Source organism: Protopterus annectens, chromosome 7.part1 (genome assembly GCF_019279795.1).
Source record: "Protopterus annectens isolate FY-2018-M chromosome 7.part1, PAN1.0, whole genome shotgun sequence".
Taxonomy (NCBI): domain Eukaryota; kingdom Metazoa; phylum Chordata; order Ceratodontiformes; family Protopteridae; genus Protopterus; species Protopterus annectens.
In genome coordinates, this window is record NC_056740.1 from 311,991,608 (window position 1) to 312,015,711 (window position 24,104).

General features: G+C 37.4%; 1 protein-coding gene across 1 annotated transcript in view; it reads left to right on the forward strand.

Moving 5' to 3' along the window:
• Nucleotides 1-24,104, forward strand: part of LOC122807744 (sodium- and chloride-dependent creatine transporter 1-like) — a 992,499-nt gene that overhangs the window by 862,624 nt on the left and 105,771 nt on the right. The gene's annotated exons all lie outside the window — the stretch shown is intronic.

Sequence of the window (24,104 nt, forward strand, 5' to 3'; positions counted from 1 at the left end):
GAAAAGAATGCTGTGAAAATACCCCAAACAGTATAACAATCCTTATTTTATACCTTAAAGTAACCCATGGGCTTAAACCAGGCTTTCTTGGGTAACTAAATTAAAAACGTACCCATGGGCCTGCAAAGAGATTTGTAGAGTAGCCTGAAAAATTAACTCCTGTACCAAAAAAAAGGGATATTGTTGTAGAAGCTAAGTAAAATTAACTCACTGAAGGCTTTTGATTGGTGGCGGTTGGCGTAATGATTATGGTGTTTACCTCATAAACACAAAGTAGAGGGTTTGATTATCACCTTTGGTCACACACTGGATATTGGCTAGGAGTATAATAGTCTGCAGACCCATTGCCTAGTATTTAGCTATGATTGCATCAAATTTGACAGGAGATTGTTATGTAATAAATAACCCAAAATGACATATGGCTTGATTACATATGCAGCTGCTCATTTATTACTATCTACAGAGTATATAGATATTTTTGTTTAAGACTTTTTATGAAAGCAATTGGGTGTTTGGCACACAACAGGCTGCATGACAAGTGTTTTACTTCAAGTCATGAACCTTGTAGAATATGTCACAGTATCATGTAAAATGTGACATACTAGAAGGACTTAATTTCATCTAAAATGTATCATAAAAGATAAACTAACAATGAACTGATTAGCTGTTTGCTGTTATGGAATCGTATAGTGAACTATTGCTTTTTAGATTTTCTGTGATTCATTAAGTAGATATGTTTTGGTATAGTTTGTACTTATTTCTGTGGCATGTGTGACTATATTAAATACAACTGTCCTACATCTATATAAAAAAAGGTAATTTCCTTTTCCAGAGTGAAAGGAAAGCCAACCCCTTGCCATTACATGTCAGAGACTTACCCATTCAGTTTGCATCCCAGTACTTCATAGCCCTTAATCAGGGTAAACAACGTTATACCACTTTGAAAAGAGGCAGCAAGTTTGCATTTGTGTGACAAATGAGACAACAGCTTTAAAGTCCACCTAAACCACAGAGATGTCCAATTCTTCTTAAGAATTTGTTTTCGTATGGTCCCCAGTAATGCCACCCCCCCATTTTAATCTCTTCCATTCCTCTGCCATGGTCCTATTACTGAGGCTACTACCAAGAGTGGACGTAACACCAAAGGCATACAGTGGTGAGCCAGAAATACCAATGTGGTGAGATATACAAAACAATACCAAAAAAAAAAGAAAGAAAAAATAATTATTTTATGTTTTTTTGTTTTGTTTTATTTTGTTTATTCAAGTTTTTAGTTTTCAAAGTATTTTTGTTTGGTTCGTGGGTGAGATATATTTTCCACCTTGTAAATCTGACCTTCAACTTGTCTGCAATGCATTTTCACAGGCTTCATAACTCACACAGATTATGCATGTGTGAGGTATGTATCAAATAAAACCTTTTACAAAATCATTTGCGTTAATTTCCAAACCAAAAAAAGAAAGCAAACTGTAGAGTAGCTGCAGTAATGGTTAACTCAGAAAAACACATATGCATATATGTTTTCCAGGGATATCAGGGCTGCATCCCTGTACCACTAGGTAGGAATGTACCCCTGGACCATGTATAGGATTGGCATGTAACATTCTTGTGACTGTCACCACCAAATAGTACACAATGTGTACTAGTGTTGCCATAGGTGTGTTACCTGTATGCATTCACAGTTTTCACTTGAAAAAGATCCAGCACAACAGGTCAGCACATACCTGATGTCAATGGATCACTGATGGCTGATGTTTCTGTCCCCAGTCACTGTGTCCCACCTCCCTTGCAAATTATGATGACTGTGCCCTGCTCATCCCTGTGACCCATGTGGATATGTTAGAATCAGATTCCGAGCATGGCCAGTTAGTGGACTATAATGCATAGCCTGAGTGTTTTATTGCAGGCATTACTTTTATTCTGTGTTACACTAGTCATGGACCATAACTCTGGACAGAAGGCATGTCTTTGCAAGTGTCACAATGTATTCTGTCTGCTGTAGAAAGCTCTTCTGACAACTCCTTATCTGTCCCTTCTTTTGTTGTTGCCGTAGGTATGGCAGCAGTGCTATAGTGTCCCCATGTTGTAAAAGGTTTGTAGAATCATGTTATGAGGCATGACGCAGACCACACATGTCCTTCTGCAGGTCTTTGGAGTATATTGAAATGCACCACAAGATTTATCCAAGCAAAAGTAGCAGGCCTTCAGCAACCTGAATACATGTGCAATGATATCACATGCCTGCAACAGTAGGGTGTTGTATGCCATCTGTGCCATGGTCTTAGGGCCGTGAATGGGGAGTCATCAACCAGAGTTCTAAAGCTTAACCAGTATCACCTGCAGTGCACAACAATAGACACCATTATTTGTGATCTGCTATTCATAGTTATGAGACTTGACTATTGTGGACCTTGTGGGTGACAATATGAACGTCTGTCAACTAGATGAACCCATGGAAAGCCACTCCACATTAAATGCTGGTAGAGGTTGCATGTGTGCCAGATGTGAGACTAATAGGAACTACTTGGATGTCACACAGATATATTGTGTATAATACCATGTGCACTCCATCCCACCTGGCAGTTGATGGAATGGAAGACCTTCTGCTTGATATACTGGGTGCCATGTGGAGCAGATGGGTTCTTGATGGCCCTAAGATATCAGAAAAATAGGCTATGTCAGAGAATGTGTGCATACAGATTATTCTGTCCCCTGCTGTCCCTAGAAACCAAATGTGGTCCTCCGTGCTTCAGGATCATATCAAGGAGCTGGTGCTGGATTTTCAATGCTGACGCCTGATAAACTATTAATGTGTTCCCTACCAGACATTGAGATGAGTCCCATAGCAAGGATGGTTACTGCTACACAAACATTTCTATCTAATGGGATAGGCAATCCAGACACCCCCCCCCCCTTGATTGTCCACGTGAATATGGTTTCTCTGTCCACATGGTAGCAGTCAGCCATGTCTTGGTCAGTTTGTCAGCCATTGCTGGACTTATCTGTGATATGGAGGGCCAGCACATCAGCTTTCCAGACACTGGCATCTAAAGTGGCCACCAACGCCTATGTCACAAGATGGGTTGCAAACTGGCTCAAAGACAGAACCCACAGAGTCAGAATTGCTGGAGCCATGTCAGACTCGAAACCAGTTACAAGTGGTGTCCCACAAGGCTCAGTCCTGGGACCTCTCTTGTTCGGTATATATTTTTCTGAGGTACAGGCAAACACAGGAGGACTGTGGCTGACCAAGTTCGCAGATGACTTCAAACTGGATGCCATAATTGACTCTCCAGCTGACATGAGCATCCTTCAAAAAGGTCTCACAGAGACGGATAACTGGTGTCAGAGCCATGGCCTAAAGCTAAATGCCAAAAAGTGTATAGTCATACCCTTTGGCAAAAACAAAGTGCCTACAAATTACCATATAGGTGGTAACCCATTAAGTACAGAGGAAGTAATTTGGGACCTGGGAACCTAAGTTGATAGTAATCTCTCCTTCGACAACCACATTGCCAAAGTGGTTAGAAAGGCCTTCTGTATAGCCCACCTTATCATGAAAAGATTCACATCTAGATCAAGGGAGGTCATCGTGCCCCTTTATTCATCCCTCATCAGGCCCATAATAGAATACAATGCCCCATTTGGGATGTACCTTACCCGACACCTGCAGCAACAAGAAAGACCCCAAAAGTACCTCACAAAGAGGATCAAGGGACTCAAACAGATGCCATATGCTGCTCGGTTAAAGAAACTCCAGCTCTACTCAGTTGCATACCGCCTACTTAGAGACGATCTATGCCTGACATATAAAGCTATGTCCAACCCAGAATTAATGGACATGCTCCACCTCAAAAAATCCAAATCCCTTAGAGCCACACATTTGAGGGACTTGAACCTCAGCACAAAAATAAATAGGACATGCTGGAGGGACAGATTCATAACCCAGAGGCTCCCTTCGCTCTGGAATAGAATCCCGGTCCATGTTAGGCAGAGCCCCTCACTGACTATCTTCAAGAGGAATCTTGATGAATGGATGGGGGATTGTAGGTTTACCCCGGGGATTACTTCTGTGTCACTGCTAGACAGAGGCACAGTAAACTCACCTTAAAAAGGGCACAGTAAACTCAAAATCAACGGGTGGCGAAAGCCAATCACACTCTGGCTAGGCTTATAAATGCCCCAGGGCAGATAGCCTGGTATGAACCTATGAACCTATGAACACATGCTGACCAGCTACAGCATATGCCACTCTTAGTATCTTAGTGTCAAGTGATACACCTATATACTGAAAAATTATAATGCTCAGAGTAGCCAATCACCTCTTCTTATTAAGATAATTTTATATGTTTGAGTTCATCATTTGCATACACGAAGGCTCCCATTAACATATTGACACACATTTTTGGTCATTTTCATTTGACACATATCACAATGTTTTTCTGCTAATGCATTTGCAATGTGTGAGTCTTTGAATTGTCCCCTTCCTTCTTATCCATTCCCAACATGCTGTTTCCCTTAATGTGCTGTGCTACTTGTTTCTAAATGTCCCTTATTTACAGACAAACAATGCAGATGTTAATGTGCACAGAAAGCAAACATTACATTCATATCATCAACCCAAAGTTGGGCACATTTGTTGCTACAACCCCAGTTCAGATAATAAAACTCAGAAGCAAACCTATCTGTATCATACACAGTCCCAGAAAAATCCATGAGAAAACCTGAACTGTAAACATAAAAGAGCTGTGCTACAAAAATCACTCACACACAACAAATAAATAAAAAATAGGTAAATAAATAAATTGTCATTATTAGTAGTTTTTTGTGTTTCATTCATTTAGTAACAATGCAGCCAAACAGCACAGTGAAATAAACAGCATGCTCATATGTTATGATACAGTTTTCTGATTCATGAATATATACAGATTCATGATGATGTAATATCGATGATTATTATATGTCTGCAACAATGGGATGTTACACTCCATATGTGCCTTGTTCTTAGGGCTATAATATCACCCATATAGAACCTCTATATGACTGTAAAAATAGTTTAAAGACTTGGGGGAGGGGGGTATGATATGTTATGATTTTGAATGGACACGATAGTGATTGTCAAACATTTTAGGTTCAATGTACAAATAAGCATTCAGAATAAAGATGAGCTTTTTAGCAATTAATTTTTTTGCATCTCGTGCAAATGATAAACTTAGGCTTTTAACTATCCTTTAGAAATATTGTTATATATCATACCTGGGGTAAAACTGTGTGATGCCTCAACATGCAAATCTTGGGTATTAAATTATATTGGTACATGGTCTGTATCCATTATCAGAACTGGTGTTTTCCCAGATTCCTACCCATGGCTGAAAGTAGTTTTATGTAAAAAAAAAAAAAAAATAAAAAAAATTCAGTGGGGTGACAAAGCTTACCCACACACTCCCATACAGAGGACCAATACCACTTGGACCCACCCCCTTTTATTTATATAATAAGTACCAGGCTTATATATAGATAGAATAAGGATAAATTTGTTGATGCAATGACACATTTTGAATTAATTTAATTTTTAAAAAACTGGAAGAAAGCTGCAGTTGACAGTGCATTTAAACCCATTTATCTGCTCTCATGCCTTTACCCTGTCTTTTGGAACTATCAAGAAATTGGTTTTACATTTTCAGATATCCGTAGGATGATAGTGTCAGAACCTGCAAATAGGATAATTTCTCATTGTGAATCCTAGGTTTATAATTCTGATGCAATTAAAATGTGTAATTTGTGCACTGATTAGGTTTTATCTGCAATGAATTCCATTCTGGGTAGCACAGTGGCAAAGCAGGTGATGTTGCTATCTCATAGCACTTAATTCCTTGGTATGGCTTTCACCAGGTGTGCTTTCTGTGCAGATTCTGCAAGCCTTTCCAAGACCATATTCATGTGGGTTTCCATTGGGTTATCTGATTTCCTCACACAAGACGCATGCCATCATGAACTAGCATTCTTCCAAGCTGCCCAGAGGGTGTGGGTGTGTGTGTGTGTGTGTGTGTGTGTGTGTGTGTGTGGGTGTGTGTGTGTGGGGGGGTGTGTGTGGGGGGGTGTTTGTGTGTTTGTGTGTGTTTGTGTGTGTGTGTCACAGTTTCTTAGTACTTACTAGGCTAATGATCCATGAAGATCTTCAGAAGACTAGCCATATAGTTGCCATACGTTTCAAGCCATAGTATTTTAAGTATGATTAACCCAGTGCCTTTTGCAATATTAGTAGTAATAATCTAGGGGCAAGCAGACATTTGCATGTTGCCTCTATCTATAAGGGACAAGGATGCCAGTCCAGAGGTGGACTTGTGGCTTCCCAATCACTCATACAGATTATGTTTGAATAGAGGGACAGATGTATGCTATTTTACATGGAGACAAAGACAATTCCACAACATTGGTATTCTTTCTAAGGCATATCTGTCTCTCTAGCATGTTCTAGTTAAGTTGAATAAGAGAGTGAGCTCTCTTGATTGTGAATTTCTGCCACTACTGTACTTGTGGATATTAGTAAAGAAGGCAGAGACACTGTAAATGAGGCAACGTTTGCTTTTCAGTAGGTCATAAGATACCAAAAAATGATTTGGGCCCTTGATTTTCTTAGAAAGCATTGTGATCACTCAAGTTATGTCAGGTGTCTAGACAGGTACATATCAAAGGGGACATTATACTGTGCAATTGGCCTAATGAGTGCAATATACAGTGGAGTGATCACTTCTTTGGACCTGGATACCATACTCTTACTAATAAGCTACAGAATGAAAAAGGACTTCCTCACAACACATTGTCCACATGGGTTCCAAGGTCCTCCAGTATTTAGTCAATTTTAAGGGTGTGTGGTTGATGTGATAGTTGCAAGTGATGTAATGCTTGCTGAGGCATAGAGTTATGCATTTTTGGCATTTAGCTTTAGGCTGTGGTTTTGACTCATTGTTTGGGAAAGGCCTACCTGAAGGATCTTGGTGTCTTCTAGAAAGTTTATGATGACACTAGGTTTACAGTCATTTGCATACTTGGTCAGCTATAAGCTCTTAACATTAGCTTTGATCTCTGAGAAGTAGATACCAAAGAGGAGTGGCACAAGAATCAAACCCTGGGGTACACCACTAGTGACAGGTCTTTTGGATGAGGTAGATTAACCCACCCTAACTTCCTGAGTTTCGGTTGTGAGCCACTTTGCTATCCAATAAGTTACACAGGGATTTACATTTAGCTGGATGAGTTTATCAGTTATACCTGAGTGGGCCATGGTGTTGAAGACCTTTGCCTGGTCTAGAGATGTAGTGTACAGATTTTCCCTCATCCATTCTTCACTGGTTTTTGTTAAAAGGGATAGGTTTTAGACAGGCAAGCTCAAGCCATCCCAAGGGCCCTAGTCAGCTATAAATTTACACAGACTGCAGAGAAGACAATCCAGAGCTTATCTAAACGATCATATATTGGTTTTTGATTTATTGATCTTACTGGCAAAAAGTATGACTGCGAGCAGTAGTGACATAAGGGAATTACAGCTTTTGTCTGACGTTCAGAGCTTGTATGATCAGAACAACACCTTTACTGTACTTAGTTTAGTATTTAGTTGTATATTGCCCGTGTGATTTTTCTCATAGAATTTAATTTAAGTTCTCTTTGAATTCCGTGATTATTGATTTTAAATATTCTTTCCTTTTATAATTTTTTATTTGTTTGAAGCTGACTGTTGATTCCTTAAATGAGTCTGCCATTAGTGATTTGCTAAAGACAAATACCTTGTACAGTGTAATAAATGCTATGCATATTTAAGGTAACACCTGACACTGGTTATCTGTGATCCTCATGTCAAAAGCTGGATGATTTGCATACCATTATTAGAAGTAAATCTAGACTTACTGATGATGATCGCACTTGTGCAATTGACACGGCCTGGAGAACTGTTGTATCACATATTAATGACTGGACTGATGAGACAAATAATGTTAGGCAAAGGGCAAATGAAACTCATTTAGGAAATGATGTGGCTATTGTCTGTCCAGATCATTCAACCCCTATGAAACAAGACAATGCCCCTTACAACTTTGGAATTCTGGATGCAAGTATTCAGCAGTCTGAGGATTCAGAGTGTTTAGAAGGTAATAAAAAAGAAAGGAAGGAAGATGTTCACAACAAATAACAAGGAAGAAAAAGAAACTGATTAATGTCTGTAAAGTGAAGATAATACGTACTTAAAAGGACACTGCCTTGTTATACAACACACAGACTACAGGGAATGATAACATTTTTCTATCAGAAAACCTTCAGTCTGCAGAAAAAGGCATCATTTTTCCAAAACAAGGTAAAAAAAGAAGCAAGGGGCAGGTGAAAAGGAAGAAATTAAAACTGAATAGGAAGGACTGAAAAACATTACTGTAAGAAAAAAGAAGAGATAGACAGATGTTGACTACATGCCTCAAGCTCTGGATGTACAAAGCCAGCTGGATGAGAATTATATGCTTACAAATTTAATACACAATAAAAACAGTGAGATTTATAAGACTAATGGTGATGACAATCATTCATTTGTAACAATTGATAGAGCAGATATTATTGCATTAGAAGTTGAAGATTCTTCAGATCTGGTCAGAAAAGATATTCTTGTAATTGGAGATTCAGTTAGAGGAACTGATACTTATATTTGCAGAGCAGATAATGCATATTGAATAGTGTTATACTTGCCAGGAGTAAAAATAGATGATGTGAGAGAAACCTTGGAATGCTTTTATGTAAGGAAGTATGGATCTGTTTTTATTCATGTCAGTACAAATCTCATCTGCAAGGACTCTGTGACAGTAGGGAACTTAAAGCCCTCTTAGATAGTATAGCTTGTGCTGGTATTAGGACATATTTTTCACAAATCACATGTAGAAAGAATAATCAGGTCATTGTAAATGAAAAGATATTTGTGGTAAATACCTATATGGAAAAAATGTCCCGTTTTTTAAAAACTGGAAATGCGTAGAGCATCCAAGCTTAGTTTTGGGCACATGTGTGTTCAGACAGGATGGAATGCATTTGTCAAGATCAAGGAAGAGAATTTTTGCAGCAGATAATTTTGTAATATTTGGCAAACACTAGGTAGGATTTTTGCCAGGTCTAACATTTTTCACAGATAGCAACATTTGATGCATCTCTGATGGTTGGTAATGCTAGGAGCATTAATAATAAAGTTTTTTTTTTTATTGGGAGATTTGCTCCGTGTCCACACGATAGATGTTATTATTGTTTGTGAAACCTGGTTAAAGAACAATAATTAGAAACCATTATTGAAATCACTTTACAAAAATGCAAAAAATTACCACCAAAAACCAGGAACTGAAACCTTTAATTCAACAATAGATGTATGAAATAGCAGCAAAACAATCTCTCTTAGCGCCTTGGCTAAAACAGCCTTTACAAAGTAAATAACATCTAAAAACATCTCCTTTTATATAAAAAATGAAAATGTTAAGTTAATTGATTAAACACTGATTCAATTATACATCCAATTAATTAATAAAAAATACTGATGTTTGCTCTGAGAGTGTTGATGGAAAAGTACAGAGAAGGTCAGAAGGAGCTGCATTGTGTTTTTGTAGATTTAGAGAAAGCATATGACAGGGTGCCTAGAGAGGAGTTGTGGTATTGTATGAGGAAGTCAGAAGTGTCAGAGAAGTATGTAAGTATGGTACAGGATATGTACAAGGGTAGTGTGACAGTGGTGAGGTCTGCGGTAGGAGTGATGGATGCGTTTAAGGTGGAGGTGGGATTACATCAAGGATCAGCTCTGTGCCCTTTCTTATTTGCAATGGTGATGGACAGTTTGACAGACGAAATCAGACAGGAGTCCCCGTGGACTATGATGTTTGCAGATGACATTGTGATCTGTAGTGAGAGTAGGGAGCAGGTGGAGACAACCCTGGAGAGCTGGAGATATGCCCTAGAGAGAAGAGGAATGAAGGTCAGCAGGACTAAGACAGAATATATGTGTGTGAATGAGAGGGAGGATAGAGGAATGATGAGGATGCAAGGAGTAGAGGTGGCGAAGGTGGATAAGTATAAATACTTGGGATCAACAGTTCAGACTAATGGTGAGTGTGGAAGAGACGTGAAGAAGAGAGTACAGGCAGGATGGAGTGGGTGGAGAAGAGTGTCAGGAGTGATTTGTGACAGACGAGTACCAGTAAGAGTGAAAGGGAAGGTCTACCAGTGGGTGGTAAGACCAGCTGTGTTATATGGGTTGGAGACAGTGGCATTGACAAAAAGGCAGGAGTTAGAGCTGGATGTGGCAGAGTTAAAGATGTTAAGATTTGCACTGGGTGTGATGAGGGTGGACAGGATCAGGAATAAGTATATTAGAGGGTCAGCCCAGGTTGGAAGGTTTGGAGACAAAGCCAGAGAGGCAAGATTACATTCATTTGGACATGTGCTGAAGAGGGATGCTGAGTATATTGAGAAAAAGATGCTAAGGATGAAGCTACCAGGTAACAGGAAAAGAGGAAGGCCTAAGACAAGGTTTATGGATGTGGTGAGGGAGGACATGCAGGTGGTTGGTGTGACAGAGCAAGATGCAGAGGACAGGAAGAAATGGAAACAGATGAGCCGCTGTGTTGACCCCTAATGGGAACAGCCAAAAGATGATGAGGATGACTGCTGATTTATAAAAAAACATACATTTAAATAAAACTTTTCCAGTTGCATTCTTTACTCAACCCATTTTGGTTGTAATGTATTATATTTCAATATGAAAATTGATTCCTTTTTCCTAAGTAAATATTTAATCATGTCTTCACTAAGAAATCTTGGCTTAATTAGTTCTAAAACTAATACCTGTAAACTGCTAAAATCACCCTGATGTTTCCTCTTGAAATGCTCGGCAATTGGGCTTATAGCCTTATTATTTTTAATGTCCCTGACATGTTCCTTTATTCGTTCTCCTATATAAAAACTCTGACAGGGACATTTAATGGCATATACAATGCCTACAAAAGTTGCTACTACATGTTGACATATCATGCACTTGCCACATGGAATAGTGCCGACCTCAGACAATACCCTTGTTATATTTTCCAAAGGTCTTCTATATGTGCCATGGACCAAAAAATCTTTCAAGTTGCGTCCCCTTTGATAGGAAAATTTTAACCCCACCTCTATGAGAGATGAAACTTCCTTCTTCACTATGTTCCAATAATCTCTCAATACCTTCTGTAACTTAGTTGAAAATAGTGTATTTTTTAATGATTAGAAACCACTTCTATCAGGGTATTAATGTTTTTACTGTAACAGACATTCTAACAAAAAATCAGGTGGAGGTGTTATGACAGGGATTAAAGATAGTTATGAGACCTGTGATTATTACATGTTTAGTGATAACACCAGTACTATATATTGAGTAACTACAACCCTGGAACATATAAGAAATTGTTCAAGCGTATAGATCACCAAAGTCAAGTGCAAATAACCTTGAGGAATTCATACATTTCTTGCATGAAACACAGAAGGGGAGAATAATAATAGCTGGGAACTTAAATTTACCAGAAACAGACTAGAATAATATTGATTCAACAACATTAGTAAGGAGGTTATTCACAACATACGTTCAGTAACAGCAATTGCTTCAGATTGTTAAAAAAAAAATACCAGGGAATGGAACATACTAGACATTGCTTGTGTTCCTAAAGAAATTACTGTTACTTCAAATCAAGTTTTACCACCGTTTATGTGCACTGATCATGAGGTTATGACGGTTAATTTGTTGCTAGATAATTCTGCCAAATTGAAATCTACATCAATGCACAGAAGGTTAATTACAGATTATATGGAAGTAAACCAGTCACTTTCTAAAACTAACTGGAGTGATGTGTTCAGTGGAAAAAATGCAGATGGAATGTGGACTGTTTTGAAAAGAGAAATGGTTTGAGTGCAAAACATCAAAAAAAATGTTTAACGTTAGGATCTAAGTATACAATGTCAGGTGGATATATTTCCATAAGAACAATAACATGAGAGACAAAAAATATAAGAAACTGAAGAGAGGTCGAACTACAACTTTGAAGAAATTTTAATATAAAGATATTGAGTATAATAGGAAACCTTTTTATAGCTACGCAAGATGTGGAAGGAGTAAAGACATACAAATTGATAAACTTTGTGTAGAGTCTAAAATTTATTCTTGGACACAACAGATTATAGATATATTTACATCTTATGCAAAATAGTTTGGCCCCACAAAGGGGGGTGATAAGTTGTCTTAGTGACATCCAGGTAACTACAGAAACTGGAGTCAAATTAGATTATATTGAAAAATAACTGCACAGACTGGATCCAAACAAAGCACGGGGAGGAGACAGAATTAGTAATAATGACCTGAGAACACTTCAGCAAGAACTGACAGTGCTATTATATCTATTATTTACTAGGCCGTATAAATATGGGAAGATTCCTCAAGATTGGAGATGTGCTCTTATTAAACCTGTCTTTAAGGGAAAGGGGAGTAGGACAAACCCAGAATCATATAGACCCTTAAGTCTACTTTCATGTTGTGTAAAAATAATGGAGAAGGTAATACTGAATAAGTTATTGTCAGAACTGGATAGGTTGGGACTTGAAACCATATATCAGCATGGATATGTTGAAAAGAGATCTGTTACCACCTGTAACATGATGTTCTATAACAATATAATAACGATGAATAAAAAATAGTGCTGTGATGTAATTTATATAGTTTTAACTTAGCATTTGACAGGATCATACACAAAACACTGATCAGTAAATTAGAAAATCTAGGTATCGATGTACTCTTGATAAGATGATTAGCTACATGGCTTACATGTAGGACATGGCAAGTATCATACAGCATTGGACAGTTGCAATTCTTGTTACAGTCAGGGTGCCCCACAGAACTCTGTTCGAGGGCCTTGTTTAGATGGTATCTTTCAGACCTAATTTTTTCATCTGAGGTGTTCTGCAGTTTATATGCAGATGACTTGAAATTGGGTTAACCTATCTACATATGTTACAGATAAGGCATGTCTGCAAAAGAATTTGACTAAATTAACCATTTGGGTGCAGGAGAATAATATGGCGATAAATGCATCAAAAACTAAGTATATGAGATTTGTGAGACATAAAATAAAAGGTGAGTATTTAATACAGTGCACACTGATTGAAACTGTAGATTCATTTAAGGACTTTGGTATATTGGTAGATACAGCTTTGAGGTTTTCTAATCATATTGACCAATTGGTTAATGATAGTTATAGAACTCTAGGTTATATAAAAAGATTTATAAAGTCTAGGAAATCAGAAATGATGCCGCCATTGTTTGCTAGTTACATCAAACCCAAACTTGGGTATAAAGTAACAATATGGAAACCTTATAAGAAAACAATCATGATTAAACTGGAAAGAGTACAGCGGAAATATACCATGGGATACTATGGATGTGAAAATTTTTAAGTTATGAAAGATTAAAATATCTGAACTTGTACAGTGTATCACACAGATATTTAACAGGAGACCTTATTCAGGTATATAGGGCATTTAAAGACAACTATATTTGGGGTTATCAGAAAGTATTAGAGAATCATCAGACGACCCATGCAGAAGATTCTGTAATATCACAAAGAGGGAATGTAGAAAAGAGGATTAGTAAACTAGAAGTTAAAAAATAGAAAATGCAGTTATGGAGTGCCTGCAAAGTCAAGGATTTGGTGTACAAGGTCTAACAAAGGTTATATCACAAAATGATGGAATGAGTTCCAAAAATAAGGAGAAGCAGGAAGATCAGGAGACATCTGACGAAGAAATATGGACACATGAAAGAAAGAGATTTAATATGGTGTAATATCTATGCAAAGGAGAAAGCAAAACTAATCGATACAAAAAGAGCAGCACCAAAGATATTTGAAGAGAAATACAGGCAAAGGCATCTGGACATAGAAAATTTTGCAATACAAAACATAAGAAGACAAAGAGGAAAAGCAGAAAAGGAGATCAGTAATGGAGAAGTTTAAAGAAATAGAAACTGAAGTTATGGAGTACCTCCAAAGTGAAGGATTTAGTGTAGAAAATCTAATTCAGAAAGCACCACAACAGGATAAAGCAATGGACCACCAAATTAAGGGGAAAACCAGTGGAATGGGAAGCAATTGGTCAGGTGCCATATGAAGATATTTTTGGAACCTTCCACAGGAAACCAGTATAAACATTCACTTGTAGCTGGACAGCAAGGGAAGGAACAGGAAACTGTGGAAACTCTGACGTAGTCAATATTGAGGAGTGATACGCCAGTGAGTTCCCATATGACAGAGCAACAGATAGCACAGGATGAAATTAAAGAGAATGTGCCACAGGAAGATGCAATAGAAGTTTCTATGGAATGCCCAAAGGAAATGGAAAACAAAAATGTGCCCTCAGTTTAAAAGAAAATGAGCTAAGAGAAGAGTTGCTTGATTTAATAGAGATTGAGCCAGAGAGAATGTTAAGAAACGCCTCTAATTGGAAAACCCCAGGACCAGATTCAATACCTCTGGTTAAAAGTATTAAAATCTTTGTGCGAAGATTTAGCCATGAGTAAAAACTATTTATATGCACACCCTGAATAGACACCAACCTGGCTAACAACTGGAAAAAAACAATGCTCCTACATGAGTGAACCTGCAAGCTACCCTAAAAATTATAGACCAGTAACTTGCCTTCCGACAATGTATACACTATACACTGGAACTGATGCTGACAGAGTTTATAGTCATTTAGAAGAAAAGTCAATTATGGCAATAGAACAAAAAGGCAATAAAAGAAAGTCATATGGAACAAAAGATCATTTGTTGAACTGTAAAAAGGGGAAGCATTTAAATATGGCATGGATTGTCTTCGAAAAAGCATTTGATAGTATCCCACATTCATGGATAAAATAGTGCTTAAAAATGTACAAGATACACCCTACACTGATCAACTGCATTACAGTGACAGACCACTTTGCAGTTAAGCCATGATAAAGGATAAATTATTATTATTCCAAGGATAAAAAATCAAAGGGGGGTATTCCAGGGTGACTCTCTGTCACCGCTGCTATTCTGCCTTGCCCTTAACCCATTAAGCTGCCTACTTAACAGATTTCGGTCATGGCTATAATTTGGCTCCTAGAAAGCAACAAAGTGTAAATACTTCTCATTTTCTCTTTGTTTATGATTTAAAACTGTATAGATCATCAGATGAGGAACTGAAAGCACAACTGCAAGTTTTTAAAACTTTTTCAGATTATATAAGGTTGTAAAAAGTAGAACAAACAAAATACAAAAGCAAGAACACCCTTTCACAAAATGGAAGAGTCCAGCTGCTTCCATGAAAAGAAAATAGTTTGATTTGGTCACTCCTTTTAGAAAAGAACTGCAAAAGCAAAACTTAGTATTTCCACACAGATGTTATATCTGTCCAAATCCACAGTGACCTTGGCAAGTACAAATCACCATTTTTCCGTAAAAAAAAAGCACTTTTATTTCATACAAAAAGAAACTTCATCAGATAAGTGTCACCACCAAAAATTCAGCTTTATATGCACCCCTTAAAACTGTCAATCATTATAAAAGCATACTAAGACATACCCCATTCCATTCATGATTAAAAATGCCATAAAAGATCCTTTTTTTTTACAGAAACTCTACATAAAATAAAATATGTACATATATGCATGTTTATCTTTACAAATTCCATATGTATTCATTCATATTTCAATAGTCAAGCAAGTCATCTCTCCAGTGCTTTAAGTTTTAAAATACTACTATTTGAAACCTGCCCATAATGTAGCATTCAAGCGTAGCTGCCAGATCAATTCACATCTTTCTAATAATAAAGACCACACTCCATCCCTTTCATTTAGCTGTGAAACTTCCAATACTATACATTTAAAACAAAGTCCTGCATTTTCTGCACAGTGTTTTGACAAGGCATTTGTCTCTTTTTTAAGTTTGATATCTCTCAAATGTTCATATATACATGACTTAAGCTTCCTGTCAGTTTTACCTATATAAAAGCATGCACAACAGCATAAGGCACAATACACCACCCTCTCTGACAAACAAGAATATTTTGCTTGCGGTTTCACCTTATACCCATTAATAGTTACCTCTGAAGCATCTATTAATGATGAACAATATAAGCAAAAACACACTTTTTAATGGAACAAGTGGTCTGTGAAACCACCTGTTTCTCAAACACATTTTTCAAATTATTCCCTTTCCTGTAAACAATAATAGGTTTTTCAGTAATAAAATCCCTTAAATCTTTATCAGCTTTTAAGATTTGCCAATTTTCATCAGTATATTAGTTATTTGCATACTATTAACACAAAATGTGGTGATGAAGGAATTCTTATGCTCCACATCAGTACTTTTTTCATTACTACCAAAACTACCCGCAGTAACCAAAACCATGTTATTAGTTGATAAAATTCTTTCCAGGCCCATAGGATTTAAATCATTTAGACAAACTGATACATCTCTTACAATGGGTGCAAAATGTCCCCTTTATCTTTTATTCAGGACCTCTAGCATAATTTTATCTATTAGAGAGCAGGGATAGCCATGCTTAATAAACATACCTTTTGTAAGGTCACGTTCATCTAAGAAAAATTCCATAGCAGACACCATTTTTGTTGCCCCGATGAACTCGACCCTTCACCATAGGCTGCTTTTGCCTAAAGGGGTATGCTCTAGAAAAATGTAAAGTGTTCGAGTATGTTTTTTTTCTAAAAATCCTGGAAACAAATCTATTAACTCTATCCTTTGATAGAAACACACCTAGGAATTACATTTCTTCCTCACCTATTACATGTTTAAATTTCAAAAAAGATGTTGTACTATTAATATAATCAAAAAATTGAGGAATTACTTCTTTAGGGCCATCCCAAATAAAAAACGTCATCCAAAAAATGTGTATAAAGATGACAGTATTGATGGAACCTTGAATTAGACAAAAACTTACACTCACAACATATTACAACATCTGCATATACACCACCACATGGTGAACCCATCGTTACCCCTTCATGTTGTATATAAAATTCTTTCTCAAATGTGATGTAGTTATTAAGCAGAACCATTTCCAACAATTGTTCCAAAACACTAATTTGTATTTATGGAACACTTTTATCAACTAAATACTCACGAAAACACTCGATTCCTAGATCATGTGGAATCACTGAATATAAATCCTTAATATCCATAGTGATGAAAACAAAGTTATTCTTGAACTGAATTCCATTTATTTTATTCAAGAATTCCCGAGTCCTTACAAATAGGTGTTTCCTTCATCACCAGATCCTTCCATTTAATATCAGTAAATCTGACCATGGGATATGTGATAGACCCTTATGCATGTACAATTGGATGCATTGGCGGCTGGTGGATATTAGGCAACCCAAAAATTGTTGGGATTCTAGGAAAAGGGACATCCAAAAAATTAGATTCCTCAATAGAGATACTTCCTTCAATTAATAAATTGTGCAAGGTCCCTTTTATTGCCCTATAGGCACCATTCAACTGATTTAAAGAACTAAGCTCATATATTTCAGTTGCTAAAATTTCTTTCGTCTTACCATTATAATCCACCTTACTCATCACCACATGACCCCCCTTATCAGGTTTCAAAATTCGTATAGCTTTAGACCACTACGTCTTCAACTCTAGCTTTTCAGCCTAAGTCTTATTATTTTCTATATAATTGCTATACATGCCTTTATTACATTTGTCAAGTTCACATAATCTTTCAAACAATTCAAGGGTGGCACGGATGGGGGAGGTTATAAGTGCTTGAAATACTATATGGTTTTGGTAATTGACTTCAAATCCCAAAACAAAAAACTCAGATTGAGTTTCATCCCAAAAAGTCTCAAATTGATTAACATACTTGACTAATCCATCTTCTTACTAGGCACAAACGTGAGGCCCTTTGCAAATAAATCACCGCAAAACTATCAGTACTGATGAATAATTATAACTTTTAAAGTCCTCCTCATTATATAAGGTTATAACAGGAAGCTTAAGTCATGTATATATGAATATATGAGCGATATTATACTTAAAAAAGAGACAAATGCCCTGTCAAAACACTGTACAGAAAATGAAGGACATTGTTTTAAATTTATAGTGTTGGAAACTTTACAGCTAAATGAAAGGGGTGGAGCATGGTCTTTATTATTAGAAAGACATGAACTGATCTGGCAGCTATGCTTGAATGTTACATTCTAGCCAGGTTTATATGGGCAGGTTTCAATTTGTAGTATTTTAAAATTTAAAGCATTGGAGAGATGACTTGCTTGACTATTGAAATATGAATGAATACATATGGAACTTTTTAAAGATAAACATGTATATATATATATATATATATATATATATATATATATATATATATATTATTTTATGCAGAGTTGCTGTAAAAAATGGATTTTTGTGGCATTTTTAATCATTAATGGAATGGGGTGCATGTCTTAGAATGTTTTTGTAATGATTGACAATTTTAAACGATGCATATAAAGCTAAAGTTTTGGTGCTGACACTCTTATCTGATGAAGTTTCTTTTTGTATGAAACAAAAGTGTTCATTATTTTATGAATACATAGTGATTTGTACTTGCCAAGGTCACTGTGAATTTGTTCAGATATAACATCTGTGCGGAAATACTAAGTTTTGTTTTTGATGTCCAATTCTAACAGGAGTGACTGAATCAAACTACTTTCTTTTCTTGGAGGCAGCTGGACTCTTCCATTTTGTGAATGAGTGTTCTTCTTTCTGGATATAAGAATGCCATTTGGTCTTGATAAATGTGCAAAAGCAACCTATAAAGCTGGAAAACTGCAGCACCAGGAAAACATCAGTTTAGGACAAGAATGTGATATAAAAGAACTTAAGCAAGAGGGAGTGTATAAATAATTGGGAATTGATGAAGGATCACCAATAAAACATGAACAAATGCGAATAAAACTTAGTAAGGAATACTTTAGAAGATTTAAATTAATCCTGAAAACAATGTTGACATCTAGGAATAAAATCTAAGCACTAAACCAGTTTGCCCTTCCTGTCCTAACTTACAGTTGGATAGATTAGATAGGAAAACAAGAAGGACACTTCATACTCATCAAATGATTTATAAAAATCAGTAGCCTAACCCTCAATTTTTTTGTTAACCCACGGAGGTGGGTTTGACATTTGAGCCTTGCCTAAAAAAAGGCACTGTGGGGGCAGCAAGAGCCTTGGCCAGTATTCGAAAGCCTAGGGGTGACAGGTGCAAGCCAACTCTTGAGAAGTCATCTCAGGCTGACAGACACTGGATCCCCTTTGAATGACACCAGAAGCTTAGCTAATTGTTGAAATTGATAATTTTTTTCTTTATACTGAGGTATCATTCTTTGTGAGGGCAGGATGCTGCTCAGGGTCAGGGTCATACCAGCCTGGGCTGCATGTTCAGAGAGCTCTTCCATGTCTCTTTTCATGTAGTCCAGGGAGGTACATTTCAGGTCATTCACACCGACATGAACAATGACAGAGTCATATTTGTACTTGTTCTGGAGTGACCTGAGTGCTTGTGTTATGTGGCGGATTCTGGCTCCCAACAGGCAGCTAACAGTAACCTTCTGCTTGTCCAGCCTAGTGAGTGGGACATCAGTGTGCCTGACTATACAGCCACCTATTACTAGTGTGTTAAGTATGTTATTTTGCCTTAAGGGCTGTGATTGTACGGCACACTAATTTTGTGTTTTATGTGTTGTCTTGTTTGTGACGGGAAGTGTAGGTTGTTTGGGTGTCTGCTTTGGAGGTCTCTGATGCTTTGGGAGGTTTTTATTTAGTGCCTCCAAGTATAATTTTGTGTATTTATGTGTATTTTTTGCCAGTTCTCTTTTAGTAGGTCTGTGTGCGGCTGGAGGTGTGGTGCAAATGTTAACCTTCTCCTCTTGACTGTCTGTTCCAGTCTTGGGTGGAGACAGCTTAGCTTCCAGTTTGACTGTATAATTGCATCTCTCACATATGTTAGTGTTTTGTGATAGGAGGAGAGGGTTGTCTGTGTACACAACGCAGTTGTAACATTGCCTCAGGATACCCAGATTCACCAGCTGGACTGGAGAGTGCACCTGAAGTTGCCCTTTGGTCATGCTTGAATAGTAGGGTGAGCTGCTTGGTTGGTGAGGGGTGAATAAAGAGCCTTGTCCTGCTGGGCAATCAGTGTCAGGGTATATTAGTGCTTGCTATTAGGTCTGAGTAATTTCTGGGCTGTAAGATTCTTTTTGAGTGCTTAGGTTGAGAGTTAGGCTAGTTTCAAGGGAAAAACTGAAGAGGAACTTATTGGAGCCGGGAATAATTTAACTGTAGCTAACCGGCACTGCCCGGTGCACAAAACTGTGCAAACACGCTTTTTATAGTAGGGAAATGAAAGAGATAGGAATTAGCCCAAAAATGGCCAATAAACTACTAACATCTGGGCTGGAACCACTCCTCCAGGGACAGATAGGTTGCTCAAAGCTCCCCTCTCTCAAAGGTGAACAGAGGAAACTTCCTTCTATCCAAGTAAGGTATGGGCAACTCAGAAACTGGTATCACAGTCCTGAATTCAGCACTAGCCTGAAAACTGGACTATACTAGCTTAGAAAGGCAGGAAGCAAGGAATTTTTTTTTTTTTTGAAAAGATAAGGCAAAAACAGTAAAAAAATACACTTTAAAACAGCTTTAAACAACTACAAACAATCAGAAAAGGCTATCACACTTTAGTGTGTAGCCTACAACAATTAAACAAATTATTTAAACAAAAAACAACTTTTTAAAAGTGCAGGCAGTCATATAAGTACAATATGTAAAAAAACAAGCTTTTAAATCAATAAACGCCGGAAAATCTGCGTTTAGGCAGAAAACAGTTAAATACAGCAAGAAAGTACAGAAAACTGATACTTAATTACTCCAAAGTCTCTCTCCTAAGCTAGAAGGCTTGTATCAGTTTAAGGCTTTCTAATGCTACCCAGTAGGTTAGTTACAGGAAAGATGGGAAACAAGCGCAGATGTGGTCTTTTAAACCAGAAAGTTGAAAGAGACAGTCAAACTGTCCAAATGGTCAATAAACTACAATTTCTGGGCCAAGAACCTCTCCTCTCATGGTAGGCAGGCTACCTAGTGCTTATCACTCCCACTGATAAGCTAGAAGGCTTTCTTCCAACACAGAAAGGCTTGTGGGGCTCAGAAGCTTACCAGCAGTCCTGGATACAGCAACTCTGTATCTGGACTAGGCTAGTTACAGGAAAGGTGGGAAACAAGTGCGGCTTTTAAACCAGAAAGTTGAAAGAGATGGAAAAAAACTGCCCAAATTGCCAATAGCTACAATTTCTTGGCCAGGAACCACTCCTCTTGTGGTAGATAGGCTACCTAATGCTTACCACTCCAACTGATAAGCTAGAAGGCTTCCCTCCAACACAGAAAGGCTTGGGGTGCTCAGAAGCTTACAAAGAGTCCTGTATACAGCAAATCTGTACCTGGACTAGACTAGTTACAGGAAAGGTGGGGGACAAGTACAAACATAGGCTTTTAAGCCAGCAAGTTGAAAGAGATGGAAAACTGCCCAAACGGCCAAATAAACTACAATTTCTGGGCCAAAACTCACTCTTCCCATGGAGGATAGGCTTCCTAGTGCTTACTACTCCCACTGATAAGCTAGAAGGCTTCCCTCCAACACAGAAAGGCTTGGGGGGGGGGCTCAGAAGCTGACTAACAATCCTGGATACAGCAACTCTGTAAGGCGGGAAACAGGCACAAGTGCGGCTTTCAAACCAGAAAGTTGACACTGATTTTTTATAAATTATTTGATAAGCATGAAGCATCCTCCTTGTTTTCCTGTCCAATGGATCCAACACCTTTTAGGGCCAGTCAGTTACTCCAAAACTGTAAGTTAGGACAAGAAGGGCAAATTGGTTTAGAGCTTGGACTTTGTTCCTAGATGTTAGCACTGTTTTTAGTATTAATTATATTCTTCTAAAATATTCCTTACTAAGTTTTATTCTCATTTGTTCATGTTTTATTGTTGATTCTTTAATAGTTCCAAAATATTTATACACTCCCTGTTGCTCAAGTTCTTTAAAATCACATTTCTGTTCCAAACTGATGTTTTCTTGGTGCTGCAGCTTTGCTGATTTAAAGGCTGCTTTTTACACATTTATCAAGACCATATGACATTCTTATATCATCTGAAAAAGTTTTTTTCCACATGCAGTTGTGCTTTCAGTTCCTCACCTGTGAACTATACAGTTTTAAATCATCCACAAATAGAAGATAAGTCTTTACACTTTATTGTTTTCTGGGAGCCAAATTGTAGCCATGAATCTGTTAAGGCACTATGTGGTTGGGTATATGGTATGAAATATTTCTTCTGTCTTATTTCTAGTAAAAGTGCATGGAATTTTATGCTGTGCAGACTAGGTGGCATGAGGTGTAAGGTCTTTAGCATTACTTCGAGGACTTTGTGCTATTAACAAACATGTTATGGAGCGAAGTAGTAGTCGGGCAGAAGAGCACTGAATGTATATTTCACAACAGTGTATCTGTATGGGATTTTTACAAAGATTGTTTTTGGAGGTGTTACCTTACTTGTACTCTTGACACACTATCACTAGACATAGCTAGACAGTATAAACACAGCATGATTATCTGTGGATTAACAGTAAGGAAAGCAATTTTTGATGCTTTCATTTCCCATGACCAACTTGCCACATTGATTTTTCCAACCTCTCTGTTATGCATTTAGTTGGATACTGTTTGAGTGTATAATAGAGTTATAGCATACAGTAAAGGTTATTTGGCACATTTGAGTATGTTACCGACTGAAAGAATAAGACTGATATAACTTAGCACTAATGGAAATGCTCAGAGCATTAGGGGTATTAGAGCAGGTAAGGCAAATATTTATTTATTTATTTTTTTGACATTTGTTGACCGGGTTAGTCCGACTGGGTAGAAACCGTTTTTCAGTGGAGACCCGAGGAGAAAAGCTCCAATTACAAAATTACAAGAATACATTCCTGTAATCACCAAATTATACAAATACATACTATAAGGTACATTCGTGCAAATTCATGTACAAGACAGTTGTAAAATACAGCAAACAGTACAAATAATAACATTCAAATATCATGCAACATTAGCCATGGATACAGTCAAGGTTGGTTGTCAGACATAATTATGTGAGCTAATATATCTAATGACTGCCTATAGTTATGAGATACTTCCAGGATATAGCTGTAGGAGGAAACATAAATGAGAGGGGATGATAATGTGGTGGTAGAGGTTTGATTATGTTGGGTCTGGGCATAGGCAGGACCAGGAATTTAGCAGGTAGACTTTTAGAGATTTTTTTTAAAGCATGTAGTGGTTGTGATAGTTCTGAAGCACAGAGATAGGTTATTTCAAGCTTTAGGCCCAGAGTGCTTGCAGAGGAGTTTACCTGTATTTTTATTTGGTTTATATATTTCTATGAGATGTTCTTCAGAGCTTCTAAGAGTACGATTATGAGTGTAGTAAGAGATGAGAGCAGAGAGGGCAGGACATTAGGAGGGTTTGTTTAGGATGGAATGAGTCAGGTGAAGCTGAGGCAGAATAAGTTCCTTGTGAAATATGGACCATTGCAGGTTTTTCATTGCTAGACAGTGGCGAAAGTGGTAGGGTCAGTTTGTAGCAAATCTGGCAATTTTATGATAGGTGGATTCAAGTTTAGACATCAGGTTGGATTGCATGTCGTTGAGGATAGGGGCGGAATACAATAGAGTGGGAATTAGGAAGACCTGTTCAAGTGAACGTTTGGATTCATTTGTGAGATACTTGCTATGCCTGTATAGCATGCGCAGTTTTTGGTGATTTGATTTTTGATGCTTTTGTGAATGTGGAGATGCTCCATGCCAGTTAAAAAGTTATTATTTTTCTTAATAAAGTTGTGCCCGTTTGTTTAACTGAGTTTCTGCAGGCCATACTGTATCAGTTAGCTGAATGGTTCCAAATTTGTTGAGAGACAAAATGTTGCTTTTGAAGTTTAATATGATGGTGATACCT